The 17814-nt window shown below is 35.1% G+C and overlaps 1 long non-coding RNA gene across 2 annotated transcripts in view; it reads left to right on the top strand.

Moving 5' to 3' along the window:
- The first annotated feature begins 3899 nt into the window (after positions 1-3899).
- Positions 3900-17814, top strand: part of LOC123394363 — a 163795-nt gene continuing 149880 nt past the window's right edge. For both annotated transcript variants that reach the window (XR_006609050.1, XR_006609049.1), the window contains exon 1: positions 3900-6419. This is a non-coding gene — a long non-coding RNA (uncharacterized LOC123394363). The remainder of the gene's footprint in view (positions 6420-17814) is intronic.

Genomic DNA, 17814 nt, shown 5'->3' with positions numbered 1-17814 from the left:
ATCACAAGTAGGCAGAGAGACAGGCAGAGAGAGAGAGGAGGAAGCAGGCTCCCTGCTGAGGCAGAGAGACAGATGTGGGACTTGATTCCAGGACCCTGGGATCATGACTTGAGCCCAAAGCAGAAGCTTTAACCCACTGAGCCACCCAGGTGCCCTCCATTTCTTGTCTTATGGCACTAGCTATGACTTCTTATATAATGTTGCAGAAGAGTGATGACAGAGAATACCTTTGCCTTGTCTTAGGGAGAAAGCATCTAGTATGTTCTCTGTAGACTTTATAAGTGTTCTTCATCAGAGAGGGGGAGTTCTCCTCTATTCCTAGTTCAGTAAGGATTTTTACCATGTAAGTGTTGGATTTTGTCAAATGCTGTGTCTTCTGTGTCAATTAATATGGTCATATGATATTCCTTACTTTGTCTTTTGATGTGGTGAATTACACTGATTGATCCTACAAATGTTAAACCAACCTTGCATGCATGGAATAACTACTACTTGGTTTTGACTAAGTGTCATTCTTTCCGTACATTGCCAAATTTGGCCTGTTAATATTTTATGGAGGCTTTTTGTTTCTATGTTCGTAAGAAATACAGTTCTGTATTTTTTGCTTTTAATTTAGTTTTGGCATTATAGTAATGTTGGCCTTGTTGAATGAGCTACGTAGCATTCCTCTAATTTTATCTTTTGGAAGAAATTGTGGAGAACCGATATCATTTCTTCCTTAAGTGTTTGGTAGAAATCACTTGTAAAATTATTTGGGTCTGGTGCATTCGTCGGGAAAAGATTATTTATTAATTTAATTTATTCTAGATATAAGGCTAGTCATGTTATCTATGTCTTCTTGTATATATTTACATTGCTCTTAAATCTCCTGAAACTATAAAATATACTTGATAAAATAAAGACATGCCTACAGAGATTCATTCAAAACCAGATTTAGCGTTGGTGGTATAGTGGTGAGCATAGCTGCCTTCCAAAACCAGATTTATATATCCAGAGGATGTAATGAAGAAGCAAATGATGTAAAAAAAAAAAACTTACAGTGGAAATGTGAAGTCATTTTGAAATTTTAATCAGATTAATAAGAATGGGTTATCAGCTTTCCACATTTGTTAACTGTACCACATCCGTTCGTTTGTGTCTGTACTATGTGTCTGTGTGCACCTCCATTTGCTACCCTAGGTAAGAAGGATATTTTCCCCCTAACATTCTATTTTAAGAATTAATTGTATGTTGTATTATATTATGTTTTAAATATTTGCTAGGGGTCTTCATGGAAAATATTTACATGGTCATTTAAAATGATTATCCTTATAACAAATTGAGCTTTCTATGATCACATTCAATTTACATTTAACATTTATTTGAAATTGTTTCTTGGCATTTTATGAGTAATCTCATTAGGAAACAGGTGTTCAAAGTACTGTATTATTAATAGTAGTATATCTTGCTTAAAAAGAAAGCCATTATAGTATAGTTTGGAATTTACTTTGGAATAATAATGGACTTTTGTGGACAATAATTATATCTTGGATTTTATTTTTAAATGTTAATATTTAAAAAAGGTACATGGTCCTTCTGGTCTCAACTAGCATGGGAAATAATAAAGAAAATGTTTACCAAAAAAGATAAGAGAAACTAACAGTCATAATTTCATATAGGCAGTAACATATAGAGGCACTTTTAGGCAATGACATCATGATACTCTAGGGGGACCAAAAATATATCATTTTTCATGATATTGTCTTTCACAGTTACTCCTTTATTTTACATACTTGAATATGTGATAATTATCAATATTTTTGTAACATTCTATCACATTCACAAAACCACTGGACATTACCACTCCAGCATTCTGATGTGCTCAACAAACACAGTGCCATTCTCTTTAAAATTGGTTGTTTGCCTTTTGGTTTGCTTATTAGACCATCTAAAACATGACATCTGGACTGGTTTTTATCGTACACAACACTTAGCACCAGTGCCCCACCCAAAGTAGGCATTAAGTAGAATTTTTGAGAGGATGAGTCAAAAGATGAATGAATGGTCTCATCCACGTGTCAGTTAGTGGTAATTGTGAAGAGATAAAACAGTACCTCATCACAGTGGTAATTCCAATCACCTTTACCTTCCCTTTCTTGGTCAAGTGTGTTAGCTTACTATTGGCTTCTTCTTTCTCCCTCTACAAACTTTACGTGGAGATCTCACTGACTTGTGTAGAGATTGGTAACCTAACCCAGAGCAACCATCTCATCATATTCACATTATAGTCACAGACTCTGCCCAGCCTCTGTGGAAGCATGATATAAGTGTACAGCAAGGAGTGGGAATCCTGGGGGACATCTGAAAATTCTGTCTACCACAAAGGCAAAAGCATTCCCACACCAATCCATTTCTCATTGTAATCTCGTTGCTTCCAACTTCATGTAAGGGGAGTGTCCATCCCTTAATTATCTGGGCAAATATGGTTTCCCTTGGGGATGTTCTGATAGACCATTGACTTGTTTTATTTTTTATTACCTTCAGTCTCATTTCATTTACCTTTCTCCAGGCTTTCTCGCAAGTCATCTACATTTCTCTTTCTTCTTCTTTTGGGGTCTCTTCCCTTTATAAAAGTTATTTGAGGGCCGCCTGTGTGGCTCAGGTCTCTGCCTTTGGCTCAGGTCATGATCTCAGTGTCCTGGGATCGAGCCCTGCATCAGGCTCTCGACTCAACAGGGAGCCTGCTTCCTGCCCCCACCTCTCTGCCTGTCTCTCTGCTTACTTGTGATCTCTGCCTGTCAAATAAATAAATAAAATCTTTTTTTAAAAAAAAGTTATTTGAACACTTCCTTTACAAAGACTAACCTTTTATGTTTCCAACTCTTGATATAAATTTTTTATATACTGTCAGTACTGGATTATAATTGCTCCTGGCTCAAAATTGTCCACAAAAATCAAAAGTTTATACACCATTTTTATTGTCCTAAAGGAAAGGGTAGGCACCTAGCATTTAATTATGGAATCACAAAGAATTCCACAATTCTTTGTAAGGTCTGTGCATATTAATTGTGCACATACTGTTTTACTATGTACCAGACAATGACTTAAGCACAACATTCCTGTTCAAAATACAGAATGAGAAGTACCACATAACAGGTAATTGTGTTTTATTTTCCTTCATTCTTAACATCATGTATGTTTTTATCTAAAACTTCAGCATACATATAATTTTTATCTTTCCTGGAAGATAGGAATAATATACACTTCATCTCTTGGATGAAATCAAACACCTAAGTATAAATACAAATTTTATTCCAACAATAAGATAATCTTTCTTTCCTTTTTACTTAGACATTGTATTAGTTTCCTCTGGCTGCCATAACAAATACCACAAACCAGATGTCTTTTTATTTTTTCACAAACCCATCCTGACAGCTACAAGTCCGAGATCAAGAGCCTATAGGTTTGGTTTCCTCTGAACCCCTCTCCTTGGCTGTGGATAGATTTCTTCCTGTGTCTTCACACGATCTTCCCTCTGTGTGTATCAGTGTCCTAATCTCTTCTTACTAGTCATATTGGATCAGGGCCCACCCTAATGACCTCATTTAACAAAATTATCTCTTTCAAGTTCCTATCTCCTATCGCCCTCGCCCCGCAAGGATGACAAGAACCCCGGTTCGGATGCATCTTCTCTCTCTTTATTTCTGCAAGTCTACACACTTATATAAGCTTACATGACCAATCAGCGAGCAGGGTACAGGAGGGAGCGAATCAGGCTGTGCACCTAAACGAACAACTTCGCTAGCAACCAATGCTGTTTACTTCCTCTTTGGGCATTCTGCTTAGTCTCAGGAGGCAATCCTAACCTGGCAACTAGCCAGGCGCCATCTTTTAATGGCGGAGGCCGCCCTGGCCAGGGGCCTACCTCCGACAATCTCCAAATACAGTCACATTCTGAGGTCCTGGCAGTGAGGACCTCAACATATGAAATGTGGGAAGGAGAACACAATTCAGCCTGTAACACTCATAATGTGAACTCAACTCTTTGTGCACAGGCATCTAAGGAGAAGACCCAAATGCAGAATGAAGTATAAGAGAAGCAATTACTGAGATAAACAAAAGCTACTACACATCCCCATTTTATAGCTGTGCTCAGCGTTGTTTCTGGAGGAAACTTCCAGAGCAGGAAGAAGTCGATACATACTTGGTAGATTGTAATAGACTATTCAGAGAAACGTGTTGACTATTTTCTTGACTTGAATGAAAAAGATGCAAAAGAAACCATTTCCAGTCTTTTATCTGATTCTGTAAGAATTCTGAGCACCAAACTATACTCTGCTCTGTGGAAAGCAAGATCCAGTGGGAATCTTTTGGGTTTATACATATATTATTGTCAGAGTAAGGGTAGTAATCCACCTGTTATACAATATTATCTTGACATGCATTCTTAATGAATTGGGTCTTTCAGTTTATGTGCACCCATAAAACTTAACAGTTCAACCTCCTCATAGCCATATTCATCACTTCCCATCAGAGAAAATAACATTTTATTGTAAAATTACAATTTTTTTAAATTTAGAGCTCTAGTTTCTAAGATAAGAAAACAGACATGTCATTTGGGGGCAAGAATAGAAACAAAGTAAACAGAAGAAACAACTTTTTGAACACATTTCTCTACATACTTTCACAGTATTTGAAAAACATTTCTTTTTTGCTCATCTTCTGACTACGCAGTGAACCAAATTACATTATGTAAGTTAAAAATAAAAGAAGTCTTACTGGCTATTTGCCCTAAATGAAGAGACATCTTTCCACCCCAAAGCAACAGCAAAACTAAAATCCCTAAATGAAAAGATGTCATCTTCTCCTACCACTATGGTCCCTAGTTAGGAATTTGGTTACAAGTAAGGATAACTTGGTGATGCCCATATTATCAGACTCCTCTTGACTTCTCTCTCTTGCACACATTGAATGGCTTACTGATTTATTTTCTCCACATATACCATGCTTGGCTTCTGTCTCGTGTGCAATAGGTCTTTGGTATCATATCTTCTTCCTGTTATCTCAGATAACTTTGATGACTACTTAAATTCTACTTCCCTGGCTAACTTCTCTTTCCTTTCCACTTTTGACTACCAGGGGACAAATTTTAATGTTTCACAATGCAGGATATAATTTTTACGCGCGGCCTAATAGCTAGATGAGCTTAGAAATTTAAGAAAGGTGAATTGGGCCACTTGGTACTTTTTCATGTAAGGAAAACAAACAACTTGTGTGCCTCGGTGTTGCTTCTGGAGGAACTTTCCAGAGCACAAAGCAGTCAGTACTAACTCTTAGTATGACGTGTCCATCCCGTCTCCAGTCCTGTGATGTCAACGTGATTTCTTGCCAGGCCTGAAGAAGTTCGGATTAGGGTGTGAATAGGTACCATCTTTGTTCTTAGAGATGACTGGTAGGGACCTTTTTATTGTTACAGACAAGGGCGATTTTAGTGTTAATTTGAATGCATCAGAAGAGTTTAAGTTAGAATTTCAAAGAAATGGATGAATCCTTCAAATCTCAATTCTCCTCTATGGTATGAAAGAAATAGCCTCTTCTTTTAAAAGATCATAAAATTATCCCAAATCACCAGAGCCCAATGCTGAACAACACAGCCCATAGTTACCACGAGGAATAGGGTTAAAATTCGCTCTCCAGTGACAAATCCCAACCCGGAACAGATTTCAGCCAGGCAGCTAGCAGAACGCGCGGGGTGAACTGCAGAGGCCATGGTGGGTGCAGAGCTCAGAGCCGGAAAGCAAACAGCTGCTGTAGCCTGATTTGAGTTAAAATAGTGTGAGTGTTTAGTCTGGCGCACGGTTTCAGGGGAGATTGGCAGCTGGGTCAAACAAAGTCCTTCCATTGGCTCTCTTCCCAGGCAGCTTCTGCTAGTATTTAGGTACTAGTGCAGTGTAGGGCCCTTTTCTCAGGCAAACGCTAACATCTGACCGCACCCTCTTTGCTTTTTCCAAAAAAAAAAAAAAGAAAAAAAAAAAAGAAAAAGAAAAAAAAAGAAAGAAAAGAAAAGAAAAAGGAAAAAAAAAAGGAAAAAAAACCCTTTTCCTTCTTTCGTTAAGATAAATTCTCCAATAGACAACCTCTCCCACTAATTGTGTATTAGCAATGTATTTTATCTTGAGAGCTGACGCACTGGGCTCTCAACGTGGTGTGGAAAGCAGCCTGTTACAGTGCTGGATTCATAAAAGGGCCTTTATGGTTTGTGAAAGAATATCTGTGTGCTTAGGCAGGAAACTTTTTGATCTGCAGAAAAGCCAGAAGACATCTAGGTAAGGCTACATATCAAATCTACTTTTGGGGGGAAAAGTTGGGCAGTGAGGAGGATTCCTCACCACCGACGTGACTTTGGACGGCGCACATTCACTTTGGTAGAAGTTTAAAAGGTACTGCCTATTGTCTGCTTATTTTCTGTTTGTTTGTTTAAATCGTCATGGAATACTGGGCTCTGCGTTTTTACGATTTTGTTGTCTGCTATTGAACTGATTATAGTGGATATAGAGTTTTACTATATAGCAAAATCTTTGTAAACTGTCACAGAAAGAAAGTGTATTTAGAAGGGAAATTGACAAGTTTTAAAGAGTAATTGTACAATCATTTGAGGACAGAGGAACACTGCATTAGACTAACAAGGGTTTAATTACCAAAAAAAGTTTAATGTTGCTTTGGAAGGAATATTAAGTAAGTTGTCTTTGTCTCTTACTTTTTAATTTTAGTCGCTGATTTAGCCTGTTGGGTCACATTTTTTGTTAGCGTTGAAGGCTGCCATGAATCCCTAATGAGGCCCCTTTGCACATGATTTTGGCACTTGGCCAAAATCAACTTCCCAGCGGCAAGCTTTCTGTAAAGAACCTGGAGCAATTTTTTTTTTCTTTCTTTCTTTCTTTCTTTTTTTTTTTTTTTGATTGAAAATCATGTCTGAAAGCTGCCACAACCAGTTGTGTAGGCATGTGAAAATGACTTTATACAGTAAATATGAAACAAGCACGTAAAAAAATTTCCTGATATTGTTTCTTTTTATCATTATGAATTCCTGCTGTGGCCACCTAAAATAGGTTAGGACAAGAACAACCTGAAAGAAAATTTACCGATTTTTTTTTTGTTGTTGTTTTTCTCAGCAGATCAGGGTAGGGGTGGTCATTTCATTGAGATGTATACAGTACGGAAGGGTTATTCAAAACATTTCAGGATAAATAACAGATGAATTCTTAAAACTGTTAATCTCTGTAAGTAATACTCAGTGAACAGTAAGGAAGTTTTCTAGAAGTTTCGTTGTACGCACAATTAAGCTTCACATCTTTTAACTGGGTATTCTATTTTAAATGCTATGGTGTTTAGGATTCTAAAAAATGTTAACATTTCTTATAATTTTAAAAATTTATTAACACCTTGATAGTGTTTTTAGCAGAAGTTGTAAAGACATGTTTGGTATGTATACATGACTGGATAACTTTAGATAATTGTATTCAATTGTTTTTTGGCACTAAAAATGATTTTTCATAAAAGAAATTCTGAAGCTGAAAACCACCTTACACCCAATTTTTGGAGTTGTTGGTTTTGATTTTACTGTACTGGATTTGATCATGGAAGCCGATACGTTGTTTTATACTCCAGTATTTTAAGAGTTAAATTCTTAAGTTGCGATGAAATACTACAGTAATCAGATATTAACAACTTCAGATTTTATGTAGCCATTTTCAGCAATACCTTTAAACATTAAAATAGATACATTGCAGAGTATTTAAAAGTAGAAAATTCGGAAGGATTTCTGTTGCTTTGTTTCTTTTTAAGAAATCCTGTTATCACTGTCCTAAATATTATTTAGTAAGTTAGTATAAAGTAATCTAGAGTGAAACATCTTTTTTTACTTTAAAATAATCATATTTCTCTTTAAAATATTAATGAGAAGTAGATTTATGCCCCCTTTAAAGAAATATGATTTAAAGCTGTCTTAATGGGTATGTATTTTATATATTTGTCACTATATTTGCCGTCCCCTTATTATTACACAGTGTAAAATGTTGCAAATTTGGGTCATAGAAAAAAGTGAAAATTAACTGTAAGTAAATTTTAAAGCATTAGGAAGTGCATCTTGATTTACTTCAGATCTATTTAGGTTTATATATAATTTGTGTTTATATAAAAAAATGTCTTGTATTGTTGTGGGTTGAATTAAGATCCTGTATATACCTTACTACCAGTTGCTTTGAGGCAAGGAGTGTTTGAAATCATATCAGTCAACATTAAAATATATAGATGATATAAATTGGGAAAAGGTAATACATATCTGCTATTTATAGAAATATACCTGTATAAGTTCTATACTTCTATGTGAGTTCACAGTGGAATTATCATTTAGTGCAACCTCTGATATTTTTAAAAAGGAAACAACACATAACATTTCAAAATTTAGGTAAAAACAAACACGTGTTATCATCATCAAACAGGTGCAAGAACAATAAGACTGCTTGTCTTATTCAGCATAATTCTGGCTTAAATATTACTTTTGAATTCTATTTTTATTGTAATCTTAGCTCTCATACACATAACATTATTTTTCTGTTTGCATTTTCTATTATTTTAAATCAATTTTACTAATTTGAAAATAGCAGGTAGTCCTCTAAAATATACCAATAATTTTTCTACTGAAAAATTTAGGTTCTTTTCCTTTTTTTCTCTCTCTCGGTTAATTAGAGGTGATGGTAAAGTAAATGCCATAAAATACAGAATAAAAGTTGAAGTACAAAGATATGTTAGTTTGTGAGTTCAGAAAAAACTTAATTGTACATAATTAACCGAAAAATATTTTTGAGTTGAAGTAGAAAAAGTGAGTACTGAGAAGAATTTATCATACACTTTATGAAAAAGGCTAAGGAATTTACTTTCTTTTGCTATAGCTATGAATTGTTATTGAGTATTTTAATGGTGTAGGCTTTTTGGCAGAATTATTAGCTAATTTTACTTGGGATCATAAATGCAAAATACTGGTTATATTTTCTTCTGTGAACTGAAATTTTAAAAACAATATTCAGAATCCAAATTACTTTAAAAAATAAAAATAATGTAATATTTTTGTTTAATCTGTGAAGAACAGCTTGAATGATTTGTTTCACTTGTCACTTTTTTCCATCCTTTTGGGAATATTAAAACCTATTCCGCGTTACAAGTAGAAACTTCTTCACTCTTCAGAAAAAGTGGAATTCATTTGTATTTGTCAATTTAGATTACGGGCCTTTACTGTTTTAAGTGTGACAGAGTTTTTGTTTGTTTCAATTATGCAACAGGCACATAAAATGCTTCTTGTCCCGTTAAGTAAAAGAGATATTGGGTTAAGTGTTAACTTTAATTTTGTATTGAAAAGAAGGCTTTACAACAGCAGTATTTTACCCACAATTTTTAAAATGTGAAAAGTGTTTGCAAGAGGGCATTCTTGATGAGTGTTTCATCCTTTAAATGAAATGCTTTGTTCTACATGGTCTAAATTCCAGCAATGAGATAAATGTATTCCTATACTAGATAGAACATCATTATTGAATTTTGGCACAACTTCACTGACCTCTGCCATAAAAGATTAGTATATGTGAGATGATCTTGGATTTGCAATAACAAAAGTAAATACATGAAGCACGTGAGACACCAGTCTTTGTAGTTTTGGAGAAAGTATATGCAAAATAAAAGGAGATACTTTTCATGTAAACAGCCGATAAGAATATTTTGTCATTTCGTTAATGCAATACATCTTGAACATTAAAAAATTAATTATAATTTGTAAAGTATTCGTAAGACTTTCTCCCTAGAATTAAGTATTTTAACTATCATATTTCCAAATGCCCAACATGTAACTATGAATTAGGTAACCAAGTAATGGTTGTGCTTTGATTTAAATGTTGTTAATAGTTAATAGTTGATTTAAACGTTTAAAGTTGAAGTCCTTTTCATATAAAAGAATGGTTGATTTACACTTGTTAAATTTTTTCACTTAATATTGGTTTAATTTTTAAATTATCATAAAGTAAATATTGCTATGTGATACAGTTTTTAAACATGATAGGGCTTATTTTACCAGCAACTTGACATTTATATATTTGAACAATGATGATTTATGCCTGTCTGTCTATTCTCTCAAAGTCAAGATCAGCAAAGGGATCTTCTTTTTTTGTGCTCAAAATTTTTTCAGAAAAAACTGAATTTTCTCTTGCTTATGTGTTCAGGTTTGTCAATCTTAATATCTGCCTATCTCCTGAGCTATCTGTCTGGTGAGCATTAGGCTAGAATGTGTAGTAGGAAGCTCTAAGTTTATTCTTATTCTGTATTGCTCTCAATGACCAAAAAGTTTGATTTTCTTGTGAAACTTAGTCTGTGTTTGACCTAGCATAGTAGACAATCACATCAGTTCTGATGATCAGGATCACTTAAAGCACTGAATAGTCAGCTTAAGTTAGTGGTCATTTACATGTTTGGGTGGTGATTCTAAATACTTGATTGTTATTGACTTTACATAATTACTGATTGATAGGAAGCCTGGAATTCCATCATTTGCTTCAAAAAGTATTAATATTGACTAATTGTATAATTGCCTCCTCTTCGCTGTTATTGAAATGCTGCATAATAGTTCTCTTTAAAAATTCCACGAGACTAGTAGTGCCTTAACTTTCTATTTCTTGCAGTAACAGAAGAGGTCAACTTTGTGTGGGGGGAGGGAATGCTTGAAATATTAAAAAAAAAAAATATTCCCTCCTGTGTGATTAACAACTACGTCACTATTTGCGGAGATTTTGAAAGGAGTGATTATATTTTTTAATGTTTATCGAAATGAGAGGAATACACCGGGCTTTCTGTGGACCTCAGTTAAAAAACTAAAATATAAAATAAGATTGAGATTAATGACATGATGTATTTTTTATAGCAACTAATCACAACTTTTATTCACACATAAACAACAAACTGGAAACCGTGGGCCCCAAGAGCAAACTTCGTTGACTCTTCACCTAGAAACAGCTGAGAAAGAGGCAGCAGAGGGATAGTAATGGCCCCGTCTGTATGCTCTAAGGTCCATGTGGTCATGTCCCATTTTAAATCCCCTAGTCTTCTTTCAGAGCTACACGTCACCCTTCTCAGACATTTTTGAGAGACAGGGGTTGCAGCAGAACTCATTTGTTCTTATTGTTCAGGGGAAGGTGTGTGGTTGGGGTTTCTTTAGCAGAGGCTGTGTTCCGTGGGTGGTGATTTTTTTTTTTTTTTTTAAATCACCGTTTGAGGAGGTCAGCTCAATCAGATGACCAAATCAGTGTAATAACCGAGCGAAGTCAGCCTTAGCAAGCATAATTAGTTTTTCATTCTTCCCTAAACCTGGGCACTTTCCTGAAGAATGCAGACAGTTGCGTGTGAAAGGTTGAGTTACTCAAAACTGTATGACGTGCATATTTGATGTGTGAGTTTATAAATTGTTTTGTGCTCAAAGGAGTATATATCAATATATATTGTGAGTCCAAAATAATTAAATGATAGAAGCCATGGTCCTGAAATTAAACTTGAGGGATAAACTTTAATTCTATTTAAGATGTCATCTGCAAATTACTGTTGAAAAGCATTTCTTTAAAAATTTCTCTATTACATTTTTTATGAGGCATGATGATTTAGATATGCATTTTCCGTGAGTGAAGCAATTTTTGAAAATTATATGTATGTTGCCATTGCTTATTCTGGTGGATTCTAACTTGATCACATGTTCTTTTCTCTCCATTCCTAGAGTCCACCATTCATAGATACTCTCTAGAGATTCTTTTTTTGGGGGGGGAGGGGGTTGGTTAACAGTCAGTTATAAATACAGTCAGGTTGGATGTTCAAAAAGGTTCTTGCATAGAAAATTCCTACTCAAGTATGATTTAGCTATTTCTAATACATCTTCAATTGTCAGGAAATGAAGCAACAAGAAATGTAGAAACAGAATGATTTGTGATTTTGGCAGATGAAACACAGCAATAATCAGTTCAGAATATTTATGGAATGATAACATTTTTCTATTGACATATTTTTGTGCCAACAAGTTTCATTTGGAAACTGCTATTTGTTATTAGAAGGCAGTAATTGACTTTGCTAATCAGTAGTTCAGAATGCCTGATTTAAGACAAAGGGCTGATTTATTAAATGAATAGGTTTTAGATAAAATGTAAGTTATCCAGCTACCTCGTATCTGGAATTTGCTTTAATTTTTAATATCCAAGTCATTAAGAATGAATGTAATAGTAATTGCACATTTTTTGCTTTCAGAACTAGCCATGTCTACCTCTGAAGTTTGTTCTCTCCTCTTAGATGAGGAAATAACAAGGTGATCAAATATCATACACTCTCCACTTTCCATCTTAAAGTCTTCTCAAGATCAAATGTGGTGTAGCTAAATCACATATAAGTCTGGATTAATAGTGAGATGAGATTATGTTGTCCAAAATAAAATTATACATAAAGCACAGGTGTTTACTAGCATTTGTGTGGTCAGATATACAAATTGGATTGTAGGGTAAGCTTCTCCTTTCTCACTTGAGAAAAGTGCAATTAAAAGTAATTTACAGATGTGCAAATGCACAGCTGCTTTCTTCGAACTAAATTTCACAGAAATGAGCTAAATTATAATGGGTTTAAAAGTCAGACATTTTAATGGTTTTTAAATTGGATTGGAAGAATCATTTCTAGGTTTACTAGATGGAGGAAATTAATACTTACGAATACCTGGGACAATTTCTATTTAGGTGGCAGAACCACTGAAGGACTGGAAATTATAAGCAGACCAAAACTTACAGCAGGTTTGTGAAAATTGATTATTCAGTGTGTAGACCCACTGTATGTACTCTGTCTTTATACTATTTGTATTATATTATCCCTGATGATGTGTAAAATTATTCTGCTATAGCTGGAAGAAGTGCTTGTATGTGTGTATGCGTGTTCAAGAGATGGTGTGCAAATGTGTGTGTGTGTGTGTGTGTAAGAAATCTTATATTTTCTTTGCTTAACGATAAGGAAAATATCAAGGGTAAGATATAAGTACATTGGTAAAAATGGGGAATACTGGTAAACTGCTTTTGTGTATTGTGTTATAAGCAATGACTATCAACCTACATTTCTGGGAAATCAACTTCTTTTAATGGGTGCATTTTACTTGGAGCTGCTTACATACTCAATAGTGATAAACCTACTGTTGTTAATGTTATTCCATCAGGTAGAGACCTGTTATTCACCATGTTTTCCTGGTCTCCCAATAGACTTCTTTTCTTTGGAGCTAGGGATAGCCAAGTTTTTCTAAAACTCTTTGGGAAGGCATGTTGATGGTTGCAGGAGGAAGGGGAAGTGGAAGGTAAGGGATTACCCTGGACCAGGGAACAAAAGAGCTTTTACCCTGTGTAAGCTCAGAGATTTATTATAATCAACCCATTACTATTTCAACAATAGTTTGCTTTCCTAAGAGTATTACTAAAAGAATTTCAAAAATTTGACCTTGGAGGTAATTAGAAAACTGACTCATTTGTTACTAGTCTGCTGATGGAATCCTTTATCCTGTCTACAACATTTTTTCAAGTGACTGAGCCCTGCTGCTGAAAATATTATACATACCCAGTCATTGAGGCAATTCAGATGCTGTGTGGTTCCCCATAATACCTCATCTCACTTAATCCTTTCACCTTCAAAGGTGCGGATATTCTCCCCACCATTAGAGGAATATTATTCCTATTGTACAGATGGGAGACTCCGAGTACTTAAAGAATTCTCCCAGCTTCAGGGCTACTAAGTGTTGATGTCTGAATTTGAACCTGTGTTAGCAGTGCTTCTAGATTCTACACCATGCTGTTACCCACTGTACTACATATTTAATGTTCTTGACCTTGAGAGTTTTAGGAACATTAACTGTAACCTTTTGACTTAAATGTTCTTTTTTAAACAAAAAATTAAAATTAGCCATTTGGTGGAGAGTAGTGGGAGACACCGTTTTTTGTTTTTTATTTTTTGTTTTATACAGGGAGTACTTTTTTTTTTTAACGAAATTTTTTTTTTTTTAAGATTTTATTTATTTATTTGCCAGAGACAGAGGGAGAGAGAGCGAGCAAGCACAGGCAGACAAAGAGGCAGGCAGAGGCAGAGGGAGAAGCAGGCTCCCTGCCGAGCAAGGAGCCCGATGTGGGACTCGATCCCAGGACGCTGGGATCATGACCCGAGCCGAAGGCAGCTGCTTAACCAACTGAGCCACCCAGGCGTCCCTTCTAATGTACTTTTTAAAGATTTAACTTATTTATTGGAGAGAGAGAGCGTGCAAGCATGGGCTCACAGAAGGAGAGGGAGGAACAGACTCCTCATTGAACAGAGAGCCTGACACCTGACACGGGGCTCGGTCCCAGGACCCCGAGATCATGACCTGAGCCAAAGGCAGACACTTAACTGACTGAGCCACCCACACGCCCCAGTACTTTTAATATATGAAGTATTTTTAATATTGTTCTAAGTTAAGCAATAGCCAGTGACCACTGAACCGCATTTAGTCATCAGCAGCTTTTCTCCAGGGAAGAAAAGAAAACTTGATGATATGAATGGGCAACAACTGTGTTTCTACTGTGAGGCTTTTTGGCACATCCATGGCTTAAAATATTAAGACCTGTGGAATAACACAGGAGGCGGAAATATCTCAGTCAAGAAATTCCACTAGCTTGCTTTGTTAACATGCATGTTATTAAAACAAAGAGGGGCGAGACTTAAAGAGGCACTGTGGTTCTTCCCGCTGGCCCCTGGTAACCATCGACTGCTCCCAAGCAGTGCACTATTAAGGCATCCTACGGAAGCAAAGACTCAGACTCCTTCCCAAAGTACTTCACTGCTCCGGAGTAGGTGTTTCCTACTGGACAACCAACCGTGTTTCTTCAGAACTCATAATTTGTCTATGTCATACGCTGCGCAGAAAAAAACTTGAAATATAGACCAATTGTTGGTAACTGTTTTAAACAGTAGATTTCTAACCTCTGTTGATACGACTAAAACTTAAGAGAAATGGGGATACATACGGGCATGTGATATACTTTTATCAAATTGTTCGTTTTATTTCAATTAAGTTTCATGTAATGCTGTTATTGTGGTTGAAAATATCTTGATGAACCCTCAAAAATTAGGTTCAAAATCTCTATTCCAACACTCAGATATTTGATTCCTTGGCTTTCAAACCTGTGATCATTGAATGATATTTAACTCCCTTGTTTTTTTTGCAGGAGGACATGGTCTTGGGGAAAAAATGGCCATTTTTGCTCATGGTAGTAACACTAACTCCCAGAGGGTTGGCTTTGAATACAGCTCTTCCTTCTAGTTTTGTATTCCTTCCTCTACATAATGATGTCTGAGCCTGTAAAGTCATTTATATCCAGCTTGCAAATATTGTGTTTTTCTTATTAAAAAAAAAAACAAAAACCACTTCAGTGGCATGGAAACCATGAAGGAGGATTTAGCTTCGTTATTAAGTATAGAGAAGGCTAATAAAAAGTAATATAATTGAATATAAACTTCCCCATGAGTTATTGTTTCTGTAAAGCTATATTATTAAAAGTTTTTAGTTTATAGTTTTGTCTATGATATATATACTAGGGCACTCTAATCCTTTAATGAGTTTTGTCGAAACGTTCACTTAGCATCTTTTCTGAAAAGACTCTGTTGAAGATAGTCCTTTGGATTTTTCTTTCTTTACGAGATTAAAAGTTTTTTTTTTTTATTTTTATTTTTTAAGATTTATTTATTTATTTGACGGACAGAGATCACAAGTAAGCAGAGAGGCAGGCAGAGAGGGGTGGTGGGAAGCAGGCTCCCCGCTGAACAGAGAGCCCAATGTGGGGCTCTATCCCAGGACCCTGGGATCATGATCTGAGCTGAAGGCAGAGGTTTTAACCCACTGACCCACCCAGGTGCCCCTAAAAGTTTTTTTTAATGGAGATATACAACACATACAATTCTTATGCCTACAGCTGGGTGAACGGTTTATATATATGAACTCATATGCATATATACATGTAGTCCTTTCACAGATCAGGATATAGACATTTCCAACACTCCAGAAGAATATCTCATGCCCTGTTGATATCTCTTACCATAGATTAGATTTGCCAGGTTTTTTTTAATTTTATATAAATAGAATCATACACCACGTGTGCATTTTTCTCTGACTTATGTTACTCAACATTTTGTCCATGTGATTTCCCATTTGCATGTATCAGTAGGTTGTTCATTTTTATTGTGGTTTAATACATTTATGTGAATATGGCACAATTTATTTCTCCATTCCATACTTTTAGGCGGTTTCCAGTTGTTTTGTTTTTGTTTTTTATTTTAAACATAATTTTTAAAATGTACATCTGGTACCAAAAAGGTAGTAGTCAGTTTTTCTCACTAACAGATGAAATATGAAAATAGAAGCATTTTAAATGAACCATTAAAAGCAGTACTTGTTTTACGTGATAACAGACTCATGTAGGTTTGAACCATAGGAAGCAAGGACTCAATATTACTCAGTTATTCATGGAAATATTTTCTGAAAATGAGATTTAGTATGTTTCATTCTAAGTAGATACTAAAAAAAATCTCTAAAATCTTTAAACTTTTGACTTCTATTCCTGTGTTTTTATTATTTATTACACATATGTAACTATAATTATAGGTTGCCCAAATATACATTTTTAAAAACTAAATTATCAGTTTTTTTTTTCTTAAGTTTTCATAGAAGCTGAAATGTTCTGGTGTACAACAAGATAAATTATCTTTGCCAAAGAATAACTTGAAACAATTCTGAACATATTTAACCTCATAATTTCATATACAAGCAAAATAAGATCTAATATTTTGACAATAAGGGATAAAGATATTTTTAGAGAGATTTTTCTTGCCATTTTCTATGTTATTTCTGATAGGTCCACAGTTCCTATGACTCTGTATTCAAATTTAAGATGATCTACTCGACTAGGAAAATAAAAACATTACTAATAAAAATTTAAAAGGTTTTTATTATAGAAAAAAATAAGACTTAGTTATTTAGATGTTATTATCCAATTCACCTATTGAGTTATAAGTTTTTATTGAGTGCATCCCCAAGTTCTAATTAATATATTTATTACATTACATTGGTTATACTGTTAGACAGTCTGGGGTTGTCATCTGGGTATTATTTAAACTTACTAATAAGCAACTGCTTTAAATAAAATAAATAACAGGGGCGCCTGGGTGGCTCAGTGGGTTAAAGCCTCTGCCTTCGGCTCAGGTCATGATCCCAGTGTCCTGGGATCGAGCCCGGCATCGGGCTCTCTGCTCAGTGGGGAGCCTGCTTCCTCCTCTCTCTCTGCCTGCCTCTCTGCCTACTTGTGATCTCTGTCTATCAAATACAAAAATAAAATCTTTAAAAAATAAAAAAATAAATAACATTGAAGTAGTATATTAAAATGTAGTTTGTAAAGCCCTATCACATGATACACACGTTAACTGTGAAAAGGTGAAGATCTCATACTCCCCCTCCTAAATAGTGAAATAATAGTATCCTCTAGCTAGTAAAGACTGATCTATGACCTGTACAGGATTGTTTTTCTACTCTAAATCTTTTGTCTTTATTATAAGAAATGACATTTCTGTATATAATGGAACCCTCTATGAGAGGTCCAGGGTGAGCAAGTAGGTTACTACAGTTTTCCAAAGTCTTTTTTTTTTTTTAAAGAACTGATTTTATTTGAATTTACTAAACTACAAAATTCCCTTATAATCCAGAAATTCACTAAC

Source organism: Mustela putorius, unplaced genomic scaffold (genome assembly GCF_011764305.1).
Source record: "Mustela putorius furo isolate JIRA1106 unplaced genomic scaffold, ASM1176430v1.1 tig00003834_pilon_pilon_pilon, whole genome shotgun sequence".
Lineage (NCBI taxonomy): Eukaryota > Metazoa > Chordata > Mammalia > Carnivora > Mustelidae > Mustela > Mustela putorius.
Note: the sequence above shows the minus strand (reverse complement) of the source record. Positions and strands in the feature narration are given on the sequence as shown.